Raw genomic sequence first — 13798 nt, forward strand, 5'->3', positions numbered from 1 at the left:
AAAAGAAAGAGAGGAGGAGCTACCAAGAAAGCAGCTACCAAACCCAGCAGAGCCGTACAAAGAGCTGCAAAAGCAGGAGCTGTGGGAAGAACTCCCCTGAGTGAGCATTTGGGGGGGGGGGGTGGAAGGGCTAAGATCCTAGAACTGCAGGATTTTTCAAGTTTAAGGGAAGCACAGAGATCATCTAGCTGATGAATCTTCAGTTGCTTGGGGACACTGAGGGCCAGAGAGGTTGAGGAATCCCCTCAAAGTCTCATGTAACAAACAACAATGACAACAATACTAAGAAGGTGCTAGGTAGGCCACTGCATGCTTGACATGCATAAGGCATTTAGTCCTTGCAATGATCCCATTGATCCGTACTTCACTCATTCACTCAAAAAATATTTATTGAATGCCTCTTAGGTGCCTGACCCTATTCTAGCGCCAGTAATACAGTGAAATAAATAGCCAAGAGTTCCCGCCCCACGGCACTAGCATGCGGGGAGCAGGGAACAGACAAGAAAATTAATTATGTAATGTACTAGAAGGTGAGAAGTGCTATAGAGAAAAATAAAGCAGAGAAAGAGCTCAAGAGCACTGGGGAAGCAGAGTGACAGTCTGAAATAGGGAAGGTCTTATGGAGGTGGTATTTGGACAAAGACTTGAAATGATGGCCATTCTCCCCATTTACAGGCGAGAAAACGGAAAACTTGCTGCAGAGGAAAATTTCATGAGAGAAAGCTCATCCAGAGGCAGAATGGCTGGCTGGGCTTCTGGAGACTTCCCTAATCTTGACTCACTTCCAGGGGCCAAGTTGACCAGAGCTCAGAGCTCAGCCCCAGGCCACATCTCCTTCCAACAAGCCCTTGACTCAGCGGGGGGTAGGCATTAATTGCATTCACAATGTTGTGTGGTTAAGACAATATTTTTAAATATCAAATTAATGCACCTACAGCCAAGTAAGCCAACCATCCTCCTTGCCCCTGGGGCGCCGGGGCACAGTGGCTGCAGACAGCAGCCTCCTGGGTCGTGGACGCAGCCTGTTGCTCGGCGGGTTGCCCTCAGGGGCCTTGGAGGCAGCCCTTCCCTGCTGAGAGTCCCTCTGACCTGCTGCCGTCCCCAGGCTGGGCTCCAGGCAGGCCCCAGGGTCCAGTAGCCAGGGTCCACCTCGGCCCATCCGCACTCAGCTTCAGAACAAGAAGCACGTGACGAGAGGCGCGCAGGGCCAAGCTCAAGCCGCCAGAAGAACCATGCTTCAGGAAGTGGGACTTCACCGAGCTTCACGCTGATGAACCTGGGGACATGGTGCCTGAGAAGCGTCTCATCCCGGATGGCTGTGGGGTCAATACGTCCCCAGTGTGGCCCTGGGACAAGGGGCAGGCCCCGCACTACTGAAGGCTCTGCCAGCCCTGCCCTCACCTGAACTGCACCCAGCAAGAAGCTACTTCCTGGCCATTCAAAATAAAATTAATGTAAAATGTCCATGAGGAACAAAATATGAAAACTGTAAATAAAGGTAGGACCAGTTTCCATGCAGATTCTGCCTTCCTTTCTACGACTTTCAGGTTGGCAAGGCGCCCTTTTCCTCATGATCGTCCCTGCCGTTTCCTGCAGGCTGCCACCTTACAGCCTTGCAAGGAAAGAGAAGCAGGAGGGCCAAGCAACAGCGAGTTCCCTCCCCGGGCAGTGACACCCCCCCCCCCCGCCATAGAGCAGACCCCAGACCTGCAGAGCCACTGGCTTCCCTGTGGACATGCACTTGAACTCTTCCTTTTGTGTGAAGTATTAATAGTCCATTCGGAATCTTCCATGAATCTGCACCAGCCACCAATTCTTCGTGGTGGCTGTACAGGAATCGTCAGGATTAGGCACACTGGTGCGTGCCTACCCCCAGCCCAGACCCAGGTATCTGCTGCCAGTCTGCCCCAAGATTTTTAAAAACTGGCAACGCACCAATAATAAGTACGGGGTGAAATGAGCTCTGACAAATGTATGTACCATGTAACCACCATGACAATCAATATACAGGACACGCCCATCCCCTCAAAATGTTCCCTCCAGCCAGCGTTTTGCAGCCAATTCCCCACCCTCACCCAGCACCAGGCAGCCACTGATCTGCTCTCTGTCACTAGAGGCTCGGTTTCCCTTTTCTAGAACCTTCTAAAAGCTACCCTAAGATTCTGTGCTGATCTTCTCGCACACACTGGCAGGGCTGTTGCCCCGGGCCTCACAGCGGGCGCTGTCACAGAGTGCTCCTGGGTAAGGGAAGGGAAGGCAGGGAGGTAATTATGGTTTCTACACAGCGCACAGACCTGAAAGGAGTCCCCAGTCTCCGGGTGGCCTCTCGGCCCACCCCGGGCAGAGCTTGCAGGGGACTCTGCATGGGGAGCAACCAGCAGAGACGGGGCTCTCCTCTGGTAACGGGCTGAGGGCAGAAAGAAGGGACAGGCAGGCCAGGGAGGGAAAGCCAGAAAATAAACGTGGCCTGGAAATACGGGGCTGGCCAGGGGCACTGCCGAGCCGCAGCAGGTCTGGACCTCCGAGAATCCAGACTCCTAAACAGGGGCCCACGGTGTCCTTAGTTGCACCAGTTGACCGTCCCTTGGCGTCTTGTTCTGCACCCAGAGGGGGCAATGTACTGAGGTACACACTTAAAACGTTACAAATGGGAAATTTTTTGATCTATTTATATGTCACCACAATTTAAAAAAATACACACACAAATCTATGATGAATGGGATAAACCAGGTAAGAAGCTCTGGCAACTTCTGTGCTCCATGTTCCCCACCCACTGACCGGTGGACAGTGGCCGTGGGCCCTGGACTGCCAGGCTCAGGCCTCTCGTGGACCCTCTGTGACGCCCCCACCTGGTAATTGCCCCCCCCCATTCCAAATGGCTCCAGGGAGGGGAAACTACACCACCCCACGTAGGTACCTATTTCCAAAAGAGGATTTGACGCAGCTGCTCTTCCTCGTGATTCACCCAGCTAACTTCCTCTGTAGTTTCGAGCTCCCCTCCAGGGCAACGCCGCAAAAGCCGAACCCCCTTCCCCGTGACAGCCTGCTCAGGCGGGCGGCAGCAGCTGGACGACCCTCTGAGCCTGCGCTTTTCCCACCTGATCACACCCTGGCCCTTCACTTGCTCCTGGTGTGTGGTGGCTTCGAGGCCCCTCTCCTCTGGATTTCTCCAGGACAAGGCCCACAGGCACTTAGGCCCTCCTGAAGTGGGGCCCAGAGCCAGGGAGCCCACACAGCCACGTGTGCCTGAGCTCCTTTGACTCAGATAGAACCAAGCAGTTGTCAGCTGGAAAGACCCCGCGGGCTGCTGCTAAGTTTCCCACAGAAATGAAGCCGCTGTGGAGACCAACGATGCCGACAGGGCCGAAGCCCAGCAGAGGCCAACGTAACCTGCACACAGCGCGTCAAATGACCACTGGAGAGGCGAGGGCCCCTGGGCAGCTGTGCCCACAGGATCCAGGATCACACAGGAACGTCAGCTCTCCTCTGAGAGCCATCTGAGGAGGCTTCCTAGAGGAAGGGAGATTCCAGAAGCTGCAAGAAAGGCAGGAAGCCAGGCTGGCACTCCATGGTACTTGGCCAACCCAGAAAGAACATTCCAGAGCTGGGAGTGTTGAGTGGTTTTTATTCATTTATTTTTATTTATTTTTTATTTTTTATTTTCTCTCTCCCCTCCCCCCCCCCGCCCCAGCCCCCAGTTGTCTGTTCTCTGTGTCTATTTGCTGCATCGCCTTTGTCCGCTTCTGTTGTTGTCAGTGGCACGGGAATCTGTGTTTCTTCTTGTTGCGTCATCTTGTTGTGTCAGCTCTCCGTGTGGGCGGCGCCATTCCTGGGCAGGCTGAAATTTCTTTCACGCTGGGCAGCTCTCCTTACAGGGAGCACTCCTTGCGCATGGGGCTCCCCTACACAGGGGACACCCCTGCGTGGCAGGGCACTCCTTGCACGCATCAGCACTGAGCATGGGCTAGCTCCACACGGGTCAAGGAGGCCCGGGGTTTGAACCACGGACCTCCCATGTGGTAGACGGACGCCCTAACCACTGGGCCAAGTCTGCTTCCCTGAGTGGTTTTTTAAAACAGACTTTGAGGTCAAACTCTTTTTGAATCACAGTCTTTCTACCTACCACCTCTCTGTCCTTGGGCAAGTTACTGACCATCTCTGAACTTCTGTTTCCTCATCCATAAAATGGGGATAATGGTTCCTCCTGCATAGAGCATTTGTGTCTATTCAGTGAAATCCTTCATATTAATAGAAAGCATGTGGCCCACGACCTGGTACAGAGTACTTGCCGAGAAATTGTTACCATTATGACATGACTGTAATTTTAAATTTTGGAGTGGTTTGAACCACTGACAGTGCTTTGAGCAGGTGTGGAGAGTACTAAGGTAGGTGCTTTGAATCCAAAGCCCAAGGAGAAAGGTCCTTATAGCTGATGGTTTGGAGAAGAAAGTCCTGGGTTGGGGTTTGGGCCCAGGTCTTTGCTGCAGTTCCATTACATCGTAGCACTGCAACTTCTTCTCAGGTGGTCCCCAGCCTCAGCTTTTCGACTCTAAAACATTAGTTGATAAAGGTAATCAGATGGTCTAGAGCCCCTTGCCAAAGAGCTGTGGAGCAGAGGCTCCAAGAGGGGGAAACAAAGTCACAGTTGGAGAAAGAAGAAAATGCTTCCAAGCATTGCCCAGAGAGACAGGAACAGAGAGTTGGTAGCCAGGAAGAAAGCAAACACAGGTGCAGTGTGCTAAGTAAATAAAAATAATGAAGAGAATCCATATATATACATGAATAAAAATAAATGAACACCAGAAAATAATTAGTTCATATTTGCAAAGCACTTGCACATATATTATTATCTCACTTTGTCCTCAAAACACATTTGCATGTAGTTATTTTTTTTTTAAGATTTATTTTTTATCTATTTCTCTTCCCTTCCCACCCCCCGTTGTCTGCTCTCTGTGTCCATTCGCAGTGTGTTCTTCTGTGTCCACTTGTATTCTTGTCAGCAGCACCGGGAATCTGTGTCTCTTTTTGCTGTGTCATCTTGCTGCATCACCTCTCCGTGTGTGCGGGGCCACTCCTGGGCAGGCTGTGCTTTTCTCATGTGAGGTGGCTCTCCTTACAGGGCACACTCCTTGAGTGTGGGGCTCCCCTACATGGGTGACACCCCCACGTGGCATGGCGCTTCTTGCGTGCATCAGCACTGCGCGTGGGCCAGCTCACCACACAGGCCAGGAGGCCCTGGGTTTGAACCCTGGACCTCCCATGTGGTAGGCAGACGTTCTATCCATTGAGCCAAATCTGCTTCCTTGCATGTAGTTATTATTACTCTCCATTTGGCGACAAGAAAGCAAAGACTCGGGAAACGGACTTGGCCCAGTGGTTAGGGCGTCTGCCTACCACATGGGAGGTCCGCGGTTCAAACCCCGGGCCTCCTTGACCCGTGTGGAGCTGGCCCATGCGCAGTGCTGATGCGCGCAAGGAGTGCCCTGCCACGCAGGGGTGTCCCCTGCGTAGGGGAGCCCCACGCACAAGGAGTGCGCCCGTAAGGAGAGCCGCCCAGCACGAAAGAAAGTGCAGCCTGCCCAGGAATGGCGCCGCCCACACTTCCCATGCCGCTGACAACAACAGCAGTTGTAATGGAGGTAAAATGGCAATTTTTAAAATCTGTTTATTTCTGTATTTTTACATTTAATTCTTTATCTTAAATGCCAATATATTGTTTTCACAATATTAAATTTAAATTTTTATTTGGACACTTTTGTTGGGCCCTCTTTCTATATTCCTTACAATTCAAGCTATTAAATAAATGCTTTATTTTGATACACTTCTTTCCCTAGGTGTGTTTTTTTTCCACCTGCTTCAGGTGTGTTTTTATCAGAGCAGGTAAGTGCAAAGTCACTGAATGTGAACCCCCTGCAGGTGCCCAGATTAATCAAGTTGGGTTTTGCTGTCACCAAAACACAATCATTTACATTGTTTGCTCAGTGAAAGGGAAATATTATGCATTTTTAATTTTTTGCCTTTCAGATGTGACTATTTGAAAAAATATATACAAAGTCCTATAGACTTTAAATCTGGGTAACAGGAGAAACTTTAGATTTCAGCATGCAGCTAATACATTTCGCTTGCAGTTTATTCAGAGTTTGGAAAGCAAACGTGAGTTTTTCTGCTTTTTCAGCTCACCAAAGACTTCTCAATTTAGAACAAATTAATCTAAAGGAATGTGAATTTTTTTCTCTGCACGTGGACAAGCTAAATGAACTCTGAGGTTGTTTCTCCCTTTTTTCCACCAGGGGATTAAAGTTAAGTTTATTGAGGTAGAATTTACAAATAGTCAAATTCACACTTTTTAAAGTATATTGTTTGGTGAGCTGGGACAACTGTATATGATCTTGTAACCACTACCTTATCAAGATATGATCTATTTTCATCATCCCCAAAGTTTCCTCCTGCTCCTTTGTAATCATTCCCAGACCCTCACCATCACAGATCTGATTTCTGTTCCTATAGTTTTTTCTTCTCTAGATTGTCATAAATGGAACCATACAATACATTGTCTTTTGAGTCTGACTTAATGCATTTGAGATTCATCTATGTTGCTGCATGTATTGGTAGTTTGATCTTTTTTTTGCTGAGTAGTATTTCATTGTATGGCTGAACCACACTTTGATTATCTATTCACCAATTAACGGAATTTTTGTTGTTGTTGCTATTATGAATAAAACTGTTATAAGCATCCCACCAGATCTTTTGGTGGGTCTGATATCACTTCTTTTATTTTTTATTTATTTCTCTCCTTTTCCCTCTCCCACTGCAGTTGTCTACTCCCCGTGTCCATTCATTGTGTGTTCTTCTGTGTCCACATGGATTCTTGTCAGCGGCACCAGGAATCTGTGTTTCTTTTTGTTGTGTCATCTTGCTCTGCCAGGTCTCCGAGTGTGTGGTGCCGTTCCTGGGCAGGTTGCACGTTTTACATGCAGGGCAGCTCTCCTTTAGGGGCATACTCCTTGCACATGGGGCTTCCCTACGCAGGGGACATCCCTGCATGGCATGGTTCTCCTTGCACACACCAGCACTGCACATGGGTCAGGAGGCCCTGGGTTTGAACCCTGGACCTCCCATGTGGTAGGCGGACACTCTATCAGTTGAGCCACATCCACTTCCCTGATATCACTTCTTAACCTAAGCCTTGCTCTCGTTGTCTGGAGGAGCCCCTGTATCCATTGACTTAATTCAGTCTAACTCTAACTGGGTAGAGAAGTGTGGCAGTTTGAGATTAGTCATGAATCCCAAAGAGAGAAAGATTATATTTGTAAACTAATCTAGTCTTCTGGATATGATATCCTTTGATTACATTGGATTCAGTTGAGGGGTCTTTGATTAAATTACTTGTTTGGTTTTTTTAAAGATTTATTTATTTCCCTTCCCTTTCCCCCCACTCCTAGTTGTCTGCTCTCTGTGTCCATTCGCTGTGTGTTCTTCTGTGACTGCTTCTATCCTTATCAGCAGCACTGGGAATCTGTTTTTCTTTTTTTGTGTGTCATCTTGTTGTGTCAGCTCTCCATGTGTGCAGCACCATCCTTGGGCAGGCTGCACTTTATTTTGCGCTGGGAGGCTCTCCATACAGGGTGCCCTCCTTGCGTGTGGGGCTCCCCTACGTGGGGGACACCCCTGCATGGCAGGGCACTCCTTGCGCGCATCAGCACTGCGCGTGGGCCAGCTCCACACGGGTCAAGGAGGCCCGGGGTTTGAACTGCAGACCTCTCATGTGGTAGACGGACTCCCTAACCAGTGGGCCAAATCTGCTTCCCTAAATTACTTGTTAAAATTAGGGTTTTGAATTCAATCACATTAGTAAGGCATGACTCAGGTTGTGTCCCTGCCCCTTGGTGGGCCTGTATAAATGGACACTCACTCAAGAAGACACTGGGAAGAGAGAGAGCTCTGTCATTTTTTATCCTGGGCCCTGGGAGGAGAGATGAGCCACTTGCCTGATAGTTTACAGCTGAGATTGGGAAGAGCGTCAAGACTGATAAAGGAAGTCCTGAGAGACGAGCCCTGTGCCGGCCTCCAGCTGAAACTGGGAAGCTGCTTGGCCCACAGAGCCTTGAGAGGAAGACAAAGCCCAGGAAAGAGAGACCAGGCAAAGATCAGCAACCATCTTGCCTCAACACGTGGCAACTGACTTTGGTGAGAAAGCAACCTTGAGTTGGACTTTTTAGGGCCTTGTAATTAAGTTTTTACCCAAAATAAATACCCTTCATAAAAGCCAAGAGATTTTTGGTACTTTGCATTAGTACCCCTTTGACAGACCAATACAAGAAGTTTATACACATTGAGTCAGACCCACAGGCAAACTGCGCCAGCAGAGGTACCAAGGGCATTTCGCCATAGATCTTCAGCATGATGTTAAGACTTTGAACGTCACATTTGCAAAGCACTTCTCTTTGCTTGACCCTTTGGATAGCCCTACAGGTGAGCAGGACAGGTAATAATCCCTCTAAAGCCCAGAGAGTCCTAACCCCCTGCTCAAAGACCCCGGGCTGGTGGCTTGGCTGAGTCTGGCTGCAGCTGAAGTGCCCCCAAGTCTGTGCACTTCACAACATCAATGGGACATTCCAAGCAGCTTCCAAGTCCATAGTAACTAGGATGGGTATAGAATGCATGAAGATATGTGCACCTCTCTTGAACCTGTTTCTATTTCCAACTTGTAGCACCTCTCAGGGACAATGTGTCATGACCTTGGTCCCACCCTGGCTTGGTAACTTCCAGAAGTAGAGACATGGCCAATCCCTTCACTTAGTTCTTCCAACTGTGATCCAGCAGAGATAATGTCTGCTCTGCCTGCCCATTAGAGATCCAATGGTATCATGGGGTGGCTCTTGGGACATTGCCATTATTACTGTACATTTGAAACTCTGTGCCAACAGGTCTTCCTACTATTTGTCTTCAGTTAATGCTTTTGAGCTCTATGGTTTGCCCTCTTGTGACAGGTCAGGATTCAGTTCAGCCTTTGAGGTTTTATAGATTTCTGTTGTTTTCCTTCTCAGCCTTAGTTTCCCCTCTCTGAGGGGTCCTGGTGTTTTCTCGTAGTCCTTGATGGTGCTACGTCCCTGTAATCCCCCTTAGTCATGGGAGCACTAAGTGAAGGGCATTACACAGGGGAGGACAAGGTTTCTAGTTGATTCCAACATCCTGCCTGAAACACCCAAATTCCATTGGCCTTTTGGGCTGTGGCTGCCCTTTGGACCAACCCACAAGAAGGCTGCACCCCAAACTGTCCAATCACCCCTTGATCCCTTTCTTGAGTCAAAATAAATCACTCAGGGACCATCACCCTAAGTCTTGCTCACGGATCATTTTGCTGGGATGAGCTTGCTTCCATTTCACCAGATCAAAACCCAATCACTCAGGGAAGCAGATGTGACTCAGGCAAATGGGCTCCCATCTACCATATGCGAGATCTAGGGTTCCATTCCCAGGGCTTCCTGGTGAAGGCGAGCTGGCCCTAGCAGAGAGCTGGTACAGCAAGATGATGCAACAAAAAAGAGACACAGAGGAGAGACAATAAGAGACACTGCAGGCCAGGGAACTGAGGTGGGGAAAGAGATTGAGTACCTCTCTTCCACTCTGGAAGGTCTCAGGATCGGTTCCCGGTGCTGCCTAAAGAGAAGACAAGCAGACACAGAAGAACACACAGCAAATGGACACAGAGAGCAGATAACGGGGGCAGGTGGGGGAAATAAATAGATCCTTTTAAAAAACAAAACCCACTCAGGCCCCTGGAATCTTGCTTAATTTTTATGTGTTCAGTAAATAAATATTTACTGTGTGTCTATTGCATGCCAGGTACTCCTCGGGCTACCTGAAGTTGAGCAGGTGTGTCCGTCCTTATGGAAATCACTCACTGGTGAGGAGCTTCATTCCTTTTTTTTCCTTTGTCTGTTTTCATTCCCTTTACCTGCCCTCCTCACCTTGGACTTGGCCACTGGAACAATAACAGCTAATGTTTATTTAACTCTCTTTTTGTGCAGTTGAACTCTATGAATTAATTGGTTTTATCTTGATTCCCATTTTACAGATGAGTAACCAACTGAGATTCAAAAACGATAGGCAACTAGCCCAAGACCACATAGCTGGTAAGTGCTGGGACTGAGGTTTGAATGCAAATGTGTTTGTCTTCTAAAGCTGCTTTTAATGTTACTCTCTGCCCCTCTCTACAGTCTTCTATTTCAACGTGGAAATGTTATTATTCGTCATTCTTATATTCCAGAGAATCCATGAAACTTTAAATATAGGCTGTCCAGCCAGAGAATCTTTGAGAATGTTACTTGACAACTCTTTTTATAGAAAATTTTCCAGTTTTCTCTATGGTTGGTTTTCTGCTCAAAGCTAGCTCTTTGTGGCATTATAAAATAGTGGTTCAGAATGTAGACTAGACTATAGTATGAAAAACAAACAAAAAATATAAACACAGCTCTGTTGGAATTCTGGTTACATTACTTTTCTTTTTTGGTTGCATTGCTTTAAGTTTATTATCTGAATCTCAGATTTCTCATCTGTAATATAGAGAGAATAGTCATGCTTATCCCATAGGGTTAAATGAGGTAACACTCAATGATAAACAGTAGTGGATATCATTTTATAACTTTTCTCTTAATCACTGTTGTTTCAATTGCCTTGGATATTGGAGCTTTGGAACATACTTAGAAAATCTAAAATGGAGTTTGCAAACTGGCTGATGTTGAGCTGGATTAACAGAAGTATATCATTCAATTTGGATGATATTGTTTTTATCTGAATTAGTTGCTAAGATTTAAAAATATAAGAAAGTCTGGTTTCCCTGCCAAGATTGGCCAATACTATGTCTATAATATGCTCTCAAATAAGTTCTTACTAATTGATGCAATTAGCATCCCCTCACAACGTCTAGCACAAATCTAAACAGTCAGTCAACAAATCTTCATTGCATCTCTACTATGTGCCTACTATTAGGAATTGCTTAATACTAAATTGCTCCCACTGATTTCCCCATCACACACACAAAAAATGACTGGGATTTGGGTCTGGGTCTTCCTGAAAATAACCTCAATTAAATGGATCATGGGCTCTCCCCTCCAGTGATAATCCTCATGTTACATGTATATTCTTCAAAGTAACCAGAAAAGAGTGTCTAAGTTTCCAGAATCATGGGCTGAAGAAGCAGCGTGACACTGGTTGGTTAAGAGCTTGGTCTCTGAGTCAGGCAGGCCTGGGTTTGAGTACAGGCTCTACCGCATGGAAGGTTTGTGACGCTGGGCTAACCTTTCTGAGCCTCCGTTTCCTCATCTGCACCCCAGGCATGAGCACAGAATCCACTTCCGATGAGAGCAGGTGAGATGATGCACATGGAGCCATAGTCCTCAGTGGAAGTTAATCCGACTCACAGAACGTGGACACTGGAGGGAACGTCAGAGATGCTCTTCTCTGAACAGTCATTCCCTTACATTTCTGACTTCCCAGCTGCCTTCTGACCTATTAGGGCAGAACCTTCCAGAGGCCAGGTTTCCAGAGACCTACTTCCTGCCCTGGGCCTTGGTCCTGGGCCTCCACCCGCGCCTCGGGACCTGCAGGCCCTCAACTCTCCTCTGGTTCAAACCGCAAGCCCTGGGAATACAAGTTCAACGCCTCAAGGTCAGCCGCAAGGTGAACCTGCTGGCCTGGCTTCAGCCCCCGCTACCACCACCGGCAGCCCACCTGCTCTGTGCTTGGGGGTGAGGAGTTGAAGAAAACCGGAGAGCCCTCCTGTGCCAACACCTTCCCCTCCTCCCCTTGTGCCTGGAAGAGCCAGTTCTCCCAGTCTGAGGTTTGCTGCCCTGCACTGGGGCTGGGGCTGGTGTGACACAATGCAACTCAGTCATCAGCCCCAAGTTCACTTTAATTACTATATACAGAGATGACACATAAAGAGGGGCTAACAAGGGGCAATTAGCCCGGGTGGAGTGGCAGAGCCCAGCTGACTAAGAGAAGGCTTCGCTGTAGCTGCGGAGAGCTGGGGAGAAATTTGCCAGGAGCACATTTAGGCCTGGAGCTTGTCTGGCCCTCCAGGACACTCTTCCCGGAAGAGAACCCGCAGCATCTACAGGCCGTGGGACTGGCCTCCCAGGGAGGGCTGGCGCACATGCGCAGACGGTGCCAAGCTGCCTGCTGTTAACTGCGTTTCCAGAAGCGGGCAGAACCTTGAGTCCAGGTTCTTGGGCCCAGTGACCAGCCCTTGGGGCACATCCTGCCTGATTCGTCTCCCCTAAGAGCCAGGAGGCCATCAGAAGAGGCAGATCCATTCATTCCACAAATTTTTAAACAGTTTTATTGAGATATGCTTCACATACCATACAATTCATCCATTCAAAGTATACAATTCGACCATTTTGCATAGGTTCACATAGTTGTGCAACCATCACCACAATCAATTTTAGAACATTTTCATCACCCCAAAAAGTAACACCTTACTCATTCGCAATCACTCCTCCTTTCCCTCAAATTGTCTAGCCCTAGCCAACCACTAATGTACTTTCTGTGTCTCTAGAAGTGTCTATTCTGAATATTTCACGTAAATGGAATCACACAGTAAATGATCCTTTGTGTCTGTCTTCTTTATTTAGCATAATGTCTTCAAGGTTCATCCAGGCTGAGGCTTGTAGCAGTATTTCATTTCTTTTTATGGCTGAATAATATTCCATTGTGTGGATATATCACATTTAATTTATCCATTCACAGGTTGATGAGCTTTTGTGTTTTTTTCCTACTTTTTGGCTATTGTGAATAATGCTGCTAAAAACATTCATATAGAAGTTTTGCGTGAATTTATGTTTTCATTTCTCCTGGGTATACACTTAGGAGTGTAATTGCTGGATCTGATTCATTTTTTTTTAAATCAGGTTTATTGAAGTATAATTTACATACAATAACCTTCACTTTTCTAATGTCTGCAGTTTGATGAGTTATGAGAAATGTTTACAATTGTATTGCTACTACCACAAAAAGTTCTCTTGTGCCTTTTCTCAGTCAATCCTCTCTCAACACCCCCAGCCCCTGACAGCCAGTGATGCATTTTTAGTCCTTTTGTGGAAAGTAGTATAAATGAAAAAATTATACATACCCTTTGGTGTCTGGCTTCTTTCACTCAGCATAACACTTTTGAAGTTAATCCATGTTGGCATCTGGAAGTAGATTGTTCCTATTTTATCACTACTAGTAATCCATTGTACGGCTATCCTACAATTTATTTATCCTTTCACCAGTTGATTGCCATTTGGGCTGTTTCTACTTTGGGGCTATCATAAATAAAACTTTTTTGAATACATCTTAGTGTGGACATATGTTTTCGTTTTTCTTAGGCAAATATCTAGGCATAGAACTATTGGGTCATATGGTAAGATTATGTTTAACTTTATAAGAAGCTACTAAGCTATTTTCAAAAATGGTACCATTTTGCATCCCTATCATCAATATATGAGAGTCCCAGCTGCACTTGGTTTTGTGATTCCTTTTTGAATTTTAGCTTCTCTACAAGTGTGCAGTAGTAGTTCAATGTGATTTCAATTTGCATTTTCCTGATAGCTAATGATGCTGAGCATATCTGAGTGAGCTTTTTGGCCTTTCCCATATTTTCTTTGATGAAGTGTTTATTCAGTTTCCCACCCCACCCCCTTATTTTTAACAAATCAATTTTATTGATACATATTAATAAAGCATACAATTCTTCCACAGTGTAGAATCAATGGTATTTGGTATAATCACATAGTTGTGCATTTATCACCTC

General features: G+C 46.9%; 1 non-coding gene across 1 annotated transcript; it reads left to right on the forward strand.

The window, feature by feature from the left end:
• Positions 1-931: 931 nt before the first annotated feature.
• LOC111762847 (small nucleolar RNA SNORA70) lies at positions 932-1064 on the forward strand. Its single transcript, XR_002795859.1, has one exon. It is a non-coding gene; the product is annotated as a small nucleolar RNA SNORA70 (small nucleolar RNA).
• The last annotated feature ends 12734 nt before the right edge of the window (positions 1065-13798 follow it).

The sequence above is a fragment of the Dasypus novemcinctus genome, chromosome 27 (assembly GCF_030445035.2).
Source record: "Dasypus novemcinctus isolate mDasNov1 chromosome 27, mDasNov1.1.hap2, whole genome shotgun sequence".
NCBI classification, from domain to species: Eukaryota; Metazoa; Chordata; class Mammalia; order Cingulata; family Dasypodidae; genus Dasypus; species Dasypus novemcinctus.